The sequence below is a fragment of the Myotis yumanensis genome, unplaced genomic scaffold (assembly GCF_028538775.1).
Source record: "Myotis yumanensis isolate MYYU_CA2020_CCGP unplaced genomic scaffold, mMyoYum1.0.hap1 SCAF_9, whole genome shotgun sequence".
NCBI classification, from domain to species: domain Eukaryota; kingdom Metazoa; phylum Chordata; class Mammalia; order Chiroptera; family Vespertilionidae; genus Myotis; species Myotis yumanensis.
The window spans coordinates 80,790,785-80,800,569 of NW_027223760.1; positions in this window are offsets into that span (position 1 = coordinate 80,790,785).

Consider the following 9,785-nt stretch of genomic DNA (forward strand, 5'->3'; position numbering starts at 1 on the left):
GTGACATGGAGAAGGTTCCAGAAAAGAGAGGATGACACAGGCTCCGTGTCAGGTTAGTGTAATCCACACATGGTGGCTGGGGATTCAGTGCAGGGAAATACAGTCTTAGGTCTAGAGACAAGGTCTGCGACTCAGCCCTCATTTAACACAAGTCAAGCAGACATCGTCTGAGATTATGGCAGATCACGTCCTCTCTGTCTCTCAGTGGTCATATGATTCCTGCATATCTCGCAGGGTTGTTTCAAGGAACAAAACATGCTTGGGCAGATGTCTCATCAGCAAGACAAATAGTCCTCTGATTCTTCTCCTCTGTCCGTTTCTATCAGTCTTCACTTTTTATTCTCTCCATCAGATCTCCCTGTGACTTATCTCTTCAATAGTTTTAAAGTATCCTCGATTCTCTTGTTTTCTGAATCCACTGTTCCCACTGAATGTCAAACCCCAGCAGTGGAGTGATTCACTTATTACCTTTCTTTCTTCCTTAGCTGGGACTGTGGAGCCCTGCAGAAGAGTGATATACCATCACACATTAGTGCTGCAATAAATCCATTTCCTCCAACCTCAGCTGGACTCCAACACTGTCCAATAACCTCTTTATTTCCTGGGTAGGGGAGTGTCCACAGTGGAATGTCCAAGCTGTGTCACTCTTTTCAAATACTCAACTCCTTCACTCTTCATTTTTGTCTATTCCTTAACAGAAAAGTAGGAACACCTAGGCAGGAAACCACAGAATTTTGCCTTTGTAAATATGGTGCAACTATAAAATCCCTTACCTGGTAATTCACCCGTTCCACTCTTTTTAGCTGACATGGTGGGAAAGGTGACCTTACTCTTACCAAAAACTAATGAGCTTTGATCTCCCCAACTCCTGCTTTTTAAGTGACCTGAGCCTGCACATTACCTCTTTTATTTTACATCTTCATCCTCTTTGTTTTTTAAATAGAATGCATTTTTAAAGCAGTTTGGGTTCATAGCAAAATTGAGCAGAAGAAATGGCCATTTTCCATATACCTCAGGCCACTATACCCATTTAACCACCCCCATTATCAACATCCTGCCTCAGGGTAGTGCATTTGTTACTATTGATGGACCTACATTGACAAGTCATCATCCCCCAGAGTCCATAGTCTACATAGTTTACATTACATTCTTGGTGTTGCACATTTAATGGTTTTGGCAAATCTACAATGACATGTACCCACCATCACAGTACCATACAGAGTAGCTTTACTTTCCTACAAATCTTCTGTGCCCTGCCTATTCATCTGTTGTCTCTCACCCTCTGGCAGCCAGCACTGATCTTTTTACTGTGTCCATGGTTTTACCCTTTCCAGAATGTCATATAGTTGGGCTCCCACAGGACACAGCATTTCCACATTGTTACTCCTTGCAGTTTCCTTCCATGTCTTTTCATGCCTTAGCAGCTCGTAACCTCTTCATGGTCACTGTCTCCTTCCTTCCTAGGGATGTAAATATTCCTTTATTTAAGTACTTTCAAATGTAATTAGTCTTTCAAACCAACAGACCAACAAACAAAATGTTCCTTCACAACCTTTTGTCCTTCAGAGATCATCCCTCTTCCACTTGTAGCCTAGCTCCTTGAATTATTTACTTTGCTTTTCCTGCAAAGGCCTTTGCTGTGTGTGCTGCTTCCTCATGGAACCTCCGCTTTCCTGGTCCTCTTTCTCAGTCCTCCTCATCCTTTAGATGTCTCCTCCTTCCAGAGGATTTTCCTTTATCAAGACCTGATTTTATATCTTTTCCACATGTGCCACACTGCACCCTGCAGCAACATAATACTCTGCATGTCCGTTTTCTTCTTTGTTCTACGGGGTTGATGTGATTATGTGTGGAATTACCATCCTATAATTATTTTTTTAATAAATCAGTCAATAGCTGCATCATATGAGATGCTGAATGCAAAAATGCTTTGAGAATGAAAAGTGGCCATAACTCTGTTGTTTATAATGAATGGCAACAATAATAATTATACTTAATTTTATTTCATTTAAGTGACATTGCCTACTACTTATAAAACACTCTATTATGTAGAGGTAATAAATAAAGATGAATAAGAAATAACTACTGCCCTCAAGGAACTTACATTAAAAACAATTATATCTAACAACCTAAAGTGGCTTTCTGAAATGAATGCATTTTAAAGTTATTTGTATGGCTTAAAAAATAAATGCCTGGAAATAATGCATTCAGTGCCATTCATATTGTTTTTTATATCTTTTATGTTTATGAAATGTTGGGAGGCATAAAACAAAGCGCTGTCTAATGAGCATTTTATAGGCTCCTCTAATAGAGGCCTGGTCTGTTTGGTTACTAGAATTTTTTTTAACTTCTGGATGAGCAATGGACTAAAATGGACAGTATGCAAGACTCCATATATTTATTTATTCATTATCACACTTAATATATAAGCATATAATATGAATACAGGATTCAGCAAAAGTAGGTTTACAGTTGTTTGTATGGAAAATAACATAATAATTAACAAATAATAATATAAGAATAAACTCTATGTTTTGCATACTCACAACTGTAAACCAACTCTTGCCCCACCCTGTATTATGTAAAAACTAGTGGCCCGGTGCATGAATTCATGCACAGTGAAAGGAAATTAATTAGAAGAAATATTTTAATATTGCTATTTGCCCTTTCTCTATAATAGAAGTGTCAACCAAATTCATGATCGACAATGACAGATTGAAACGCACATGTGTGATTGGCACCAGTGAGAGCTTTATATGTATCGTGCATGCATGAGTCAACTTAGCCTTTAATAGGTATAGAAAAAACTTGCTTAATTAGACCTGCTTTCTGATTTAGCTAAACTTTTTTTACAGCCCTGTGAAGCACCCCAACTTCTCTTTCAGGTAATTGTCAGCAACACAGCAGTAAATATCAACATGAAGCAGATTATTATTGTAGATAATGTAGAACAAAGGGTAAAATATTTAACTGCAGCAGTGTTTGACTATATTCTGCACAGTGACGAAACCTGAAGTCATTTCCAAGGTCCACCATTTCTTCTTTACAGTTGGGTCAAGTTTCTAAGCTTTCTAAATCTCCATTTTCCGGTTAATTAAAAGAAAATAGGATTCCACCGAGTCTCCTATCTTTGTACTCCAGGACTTGTGTGAGGATCAAATGAGATGAGGCACAGGAAAACACTTCTCAGACATTTGGTTATAGTGTAAAATGTTTCCACCTGGATGGATATAAAGCAAGTTGTGTTCCTGGGCTGAAGAAATTGCAAGGAGGCTAGTCACTAGGGAGAGGAAGCCGGGCGTTGCTACGTGATGTCATTACCAGGATGGTCAGGCACTTAGCATATTAACCTTTTATATATATAGATTACTGTGCTTAGGCCTGGGCATACTATTTTAATGCACCATTAAACCAGAAAAAGGAAGATTTCATGGTCATTTGTTGTGGGAGTGCCATCGGGATAGAACCTGTGCCCCAAACCTCCTGGGAAGCTGGAGGTGTGATATAGGAGAAAGGGGGGGTGGGGGGGAAGGAAACATGTCATGAAAGTTCTTCTTAAGCCACCTTAGTGAAGGTTCCAGGTTATTTGTGGGCTAGACAGGCCACAGCCAATGTGCACTCTATGGTGTGTTGACCCGGTAGGAATCAGTACTACAGCTGGAGAGGTTTCTTAGCATCTCCAAGACTTAATTCAGCTCTGAGAGAAAGAATAGCTCTTCTCCTGATGGTGACTCTCCATCATAATCTTGGTAGGGGCAGAAATCATCACATGCATCAAAATCTTAATCGCTGTCTTACAATGGTCGGAAAATAAAATATTTGGATCTGATGAACCAATAAAGTATGCAGATTTCAAGTGTTGTCAATCTTAGAATATTTTTTATCTAAAGTTCTTAAACAAGAACAATTTAACACTCAGTTACAAAGAAAACTAGTCAGTAAATTAAGAATATTCTGCATCCCTCGAAACACAGGCTCATCTGACTAGCATATTAACAAAAGCGATTCTATTAAAGCAGAGTGAAATTTTTCATCTTCAAAAAGCCCTAGTTTTTCTTACTCAGGCCAGTTATGAAAATATTATATATGAAATGAAAGAATAAATCTAAAAGTTTGATAGATTGTGGAGCTGTTTTGTAGTGACTACTTAAACAGATGAGTGGAAGCCATTTCTTAATTGTGGTTTAAGACACACCTTTTCCCTTATGCCTGACTTAGCTATATGTATTAAAATATTTGTATTTTGTTTTTTAACTTAGGCTATTGTTTTTATTTTAAAACCAGGTAGAGAGACCTATTGTAATGAATAATTATTATAGAGATTCTATGTAATGTAACTCAGCAAGACCCACATATTTGCATGGATGATAGTATTATGTTCATTGTTTAAAAACATGGTATTGCCTGGCCAGTGTGGCTCAATGGTTGAGCGTTCACACATGCACCAGAGGTCATGGTTCTATTCCTGGTCAGCGCCTGGGGTTGCAGGTTCTATCCTAGTAGGAGGCATGAAGGAGGTGGCCAATCAATGATTCTCTCTCATCATTGATGTTTCTATCCCTCTCACCCTCTCCCTTCCTCTTTCTGAAATCAATAAAAGATATTTAAAAACAAATAAACAAAACAAAACATGGTATTTATGTGTAGAAAACAAGGAATTATTTTTTGTTAATTTATTATAGTAGCAGTACTTACAGTAAAGTATGCAAATCTCAGATATAGATTGTGGATCCTAACAGATGCATGTGCCTAAGTAACCAACATTCCAATTAAGATATAGATCACTTGATCACCCTGGGAAGCCCCCTCATGCCCTTCGTCTGTCAATCTCCCTCACCCACCCTGCCATAGGCAAGCACTGTCCTGATTGATAGCCTCGTGGATTAACTAAGAAGTGCCTTCATTAAAAAATGTCTCGCAGAGCCCAGCCAGCATGGCTCATGGTTGAGCATCAACCTATGAACCAGGAGGTCACGGTTAGATTCCGTGGTCAGGGCACATGCCTGGATTGCAGGCTCGATCCCAGTGTGGGGTGTGCGTGAGGCAGCTGACCAGTGATTCTCTCTCATCATTGATGTTTCTATATCTCTCCCTCTCTCTTCCTCCCTGAAATCAAATTGAAAATAAAATGTTTCAATTTTACCTGCTCATTAAATATCAAAACAATTGCTTTTTTCAAAAGTGATATCAGTAGTAATGGGCTTACAAAATAAGTACAACGACCTTTAGCCCATAAGACCTCCAACAAGAAGCTCCTTTGCACAAAGACAAAGGTAGAACAATACATTTTTTTGAATTGAATATTAACCAGGAACATAAAGTATATTTAGATTTTGAACTCCAGAACCACAAATAGTGTCTCATTCAAGTTTGCGTGTTCTGCAGGCCCAAGTCATAGGAAATAGCTGGTCATCAGAATTTTGTGTTGCCTCAATATTTTTCCTAAACACACTTTGGTGTGAACTCTTTCTGATGCCCCACAGCCTAAACCAGCCGTGGGCAAACTACGGCCCGCGGCAGATCCGGCCCGTTTGAAATGAATAAAACTAAAAAAAAAAAAAGACCGTACCCTTTTATGTAATGATGTTTACTTTGAATTTATATTAGTTCACACAAACACTCCATCCATGCTTTTGTTCCGGCCCTCCGGTCCCGTTTAAGAACCCATTGTGGCCCTCGAGTCAAAAAGTTTGCCCACCCCTGGCCTAAACCAATAAACAGAAAAAGGAGACCTTATGTTGGAACTCTACGGTAGGATGGATGGACAAGAATGATGCTGTGTGCTGGAATTAGAGTATTGGCATCATCTACATCAAGGCTTGTGTACTTAAATGTAAACAAGGACCAGGCTAATAGTGTATTAGAATGAAACAAGCCTGTGGGAGCCAGCGAGTGCAGGACTATATAAATTGGGCTCTCTAATCAGCCTAGTCAATGTTAGCCATCAAAAATGGTCACCAGAAAGACTTAGGGGAGGGGTCTTCTCATGGATTTATAGTCTATTAGGAGTACACTTGCTACCAGAGGAAGGTGCCACAGCAAGGAAGAACCTTAATTTCCCTCTCTTCCTGCCCTTTGGTGCCCTGTGGTGCTTCTCAGTCGCCAAAACCCTAGGTAAGTTAGGGGATTAGGTGATGGAGTCTGCAGGAGTCAGCCACCCTGGAGCCAGAGCCCAGAGAGGAAGGTAGAGAGCAGAGCTCTGGGACCAAAAAGAATATTACTAGCAGGAGGTATAAGCATTTTCTTTGTGAAAGTGAGAGAAAAAGTAGAAATCACTGGTATAGCTGTGTATTTCTCTGCCTTGTTACATAATGCAGCTAGGCTTCATTTTTGATGTGTAATGTTTGGACCCATGTTGACACATTGAAGCAGGAATTTGTGATACTCAAATATGAGATGCACTATTTTCAGTTTACTAAATGCATACATTTCAATGACTATGTACAAAGCCTGCTCTGGGATGCTTAGAGATTTTTCTCTACAGCCGAGGGCAGAATAAGGAATATGCTTAAAGTGAAAGATGAAGACTGTATCATTAGTATTAGTCAGAGCTGTGACGGTATGTTAAATATTTACCTGTCTGAGCTGACTTCAGATTGGCATAATCTGCAGACAGATCTGAGAAAGCCGTTTTCTCCATAGCTAGTGTCATAATTTTTTTTTCTAATGGAAGAATGATGTTCATCTTGCTAGAAAGGCTAGAATTTAGTAATTCCTGCTCACAGGTCCCCCCCAAAATGTAATCTCATAATGTCAATTTTGTGAACAAATGTCATAGAAGTGAATAACCTTTGATTTTTTTTCATAAACAGAAACAAATAAATGGCAGTGTGAATCCGAATTGTTTGCTTCTCATGCCAGTGTAGAATCGCTCTGTGGATTTATTTATATGCATCAATGTCAAAATTACATCTAACGATAGAGGCAATTTCCAGGAAAAAATGCTTAAATATTATGCTTTTGTTTCTATATTTTACCATACATGACTGCACTGCAAATACGTTGGACTAATCTTTTTTTTTCACTTATCACGTGAAACACACCCAACAAAGATACCTTTGCACCCACATGAAGAGTGTATTAGTTTCCTAGGCCTGTTGTAACAAAATACCACAAACCAGGTGGCTGAAAATTGCAGGCATTTCTACTCTCCCAAGTCTGAAGGTGAAAAGTCTGATATCAAGGTGTCTTCAGGGCCATCCTCTCTCTGAAACCGGTAGAGGATCCTTCTTTGCTCCTTCCTAGCTTCTGGTAGCCACATTCTCCATGGCATTCTTTGCCTTGCAGCCGCTTCCCTCCAGTCTCTGCCTTCGTCACCACACTTCTCTCTGTGTGTGTCTGTAATGACCATCTTTGTATCAGAACATCTATCATATTGGAGTGACGTCTGCTCCATTATGACATCACCTGAACTAATGACATCTTTGTTCTGAGGTTCAGAGAATTAGGACTTCAGCATACCTTTTTGGGGTGACAATCCATAGCAAAGAATAAGCACTAACATTTTAAGCACCTATCTAAATGTGAACTAAGGTAGTTCTTGTAAAATTTTTCTGTTATCCTTCTATTTTTCTAACCCAGACAAATTCCATTTCTGATGTTTACTTAAATACCTTTTGGTTGCATTTAATTAATTCAGGTACAACCAGTTGAAATGTAAACAAATGAAATAGCAAGTATTTTTTAAATGTGTTCAGTAATCAGATGCTACATAAATTGTGTACTGCACATCCCATTCTATTAACAAGTTATCTTGGTATTAGAAATAATTTATTTAGAGTTTAAGGAAGAGTCATCAGAGGACAAATTAGGATAGGATAATACTGGAGGAAGAAGGTTCGTTTGAGAATAATGCGATAGTTCAGGCTAGAAACAATAGGGCCTAATTTCAACTTAAGCATAGAGAAATGGAAAGCCGGTAGCATAGTATTGTATGGGGCACTTCTGTGTTGGTATATATTCTATTAAGAGATGTGCATTAGCTAGGGATCTTCTTTGAAATTACCAATTCCAATCTTGATAGAAAAGCAAATAAGGAATTTTATTATAAGATAGGTAACTCAAAGAATCTCCGAGAACAGGAGGTGGGAGGATCAGACTTGGAAACCGGAGGAGAACCCTTCCATACAGTGGGAAAGTAAAAAGACCCTGGATGAAAAGCATGCCTGGCAGGTTCAAGGAGCAGCAAGGAGTGGATGTGTTTGGAACACAGTAAGCTAGACAGGCGTGTTGCTGAATGACGACGAGGGGTGAACGGGGGCCATATCTTGCGGGGGCTTATAAAGCGCTGTAAGGACTCTGGCAGCCTTCTCTAAGAGGCAGGTGCTGCTACTGCCAAGGTTGAAGGGAAGCGCTGCAGGTCACTGAGGCAATTGGGGGTGTAGATGCTTCGTCAAGACCCTGCCACTCTGCTTCTGGGAGCTCAGTTCCTCTACCCATCGACCAGAGTCCATTCTCCATGTCAGACCTGTTATCACTCGCTTCCCTTCCAAACCAAAGTGGTCTGTGGTGGCTGAGGTCAAGTAATGAGCTTTGCAAGGGTGGGGGGAAAGTTTCTGGGCCTCAGAGCAGACATTTCCAAACCCCAAAGGCTGTTCAAAGCAGGACAGATGTTCAGCAGAGAAAGAAGGAAACATAAAGTTGACCTCCTTTATTAATAGTTATAGTCCACAGGAAATAGAAATACTCTTTTAAAGGCTGACTATCTCAGAGTTACAAGTTGAGAATAATTAGAATAGTTGAAACAAAACTTTTTATAATTTAGAAAGATCTTGGCCCTTACTAGTATCGAGACGTTGATAGAAATTTACCTTTAACTAAATATTTACAGATTCTGCCTAATGTGTATGGTGTCTTATGTAAGTATTAATAACCCTTTTCTTTATATACTAAAGCAATGTGACAAGCCCTTTAAATATATCTCCCCATTTAGTTATATCTACCACATGATGAATTAGTTTCTATTTTTGTACCTGTAGTTAATAGAGACCTGTAAGAGGCAGATGAGCACTTAAAATTCTTTACCACTGACATAGTGGTTTCACATTTGTTCAGTGTTCTTCATTAGAGTGCTTATAGCTACTGTGCTCTACTTTGTCTTTCCAATCAGGTTTGAATTCAAGAGCACAGGGCTTCTACTTTTCTGTTTTCGTGTGTGTGTGTGTGTGTGTGTGTGTGTGTGTAAATAAGACAGTTTGTATTGCATTCACTACCATTTTTATGCCCCTCAAGTGTTATTATTGAATAAAATTTCCTTAACCAGTGTTCCTATGATAATCATTTGGGTATTTTCCCTTAATTTACCCAATTCCAAAGGTGTTCCAGGAATAGCTCACTTAAAGCACATGTACATTTTTAACCACTAACTCCTCCAAAGATGCTAAACTAACGTACACTTCTTCCTACAGTGTTTGAGTGTGCCTCTCTAATTTTTAACACCTTTGTCGACATGCGGCACTATTCTGTGACTGAAACGAAGCAGTATCCTAACGAGTGAAACCAGCCTCCTGTGTATACCATTTTAAAAACGTGTCTTCTCTGCCTGTGTGTGGGTGCAGTTTGTCATTTGCTTATTTATGTGAAATGGCCTTTGTACATGTGGTATGCCAAAAAATTACCCCTCAGAGATGTCCACACCCCAGTCCTTCACATCTATAAGTGGGTCACCTCACTGGCACAGAGACTCTCCACATAAACTTAAATTAAGGACTGGGGCCGTTATCCGGGAGCATCTGGATGGATCCACAGTAACCACTGGGGTCCTTCACCGAATTGCGGAGATTCTG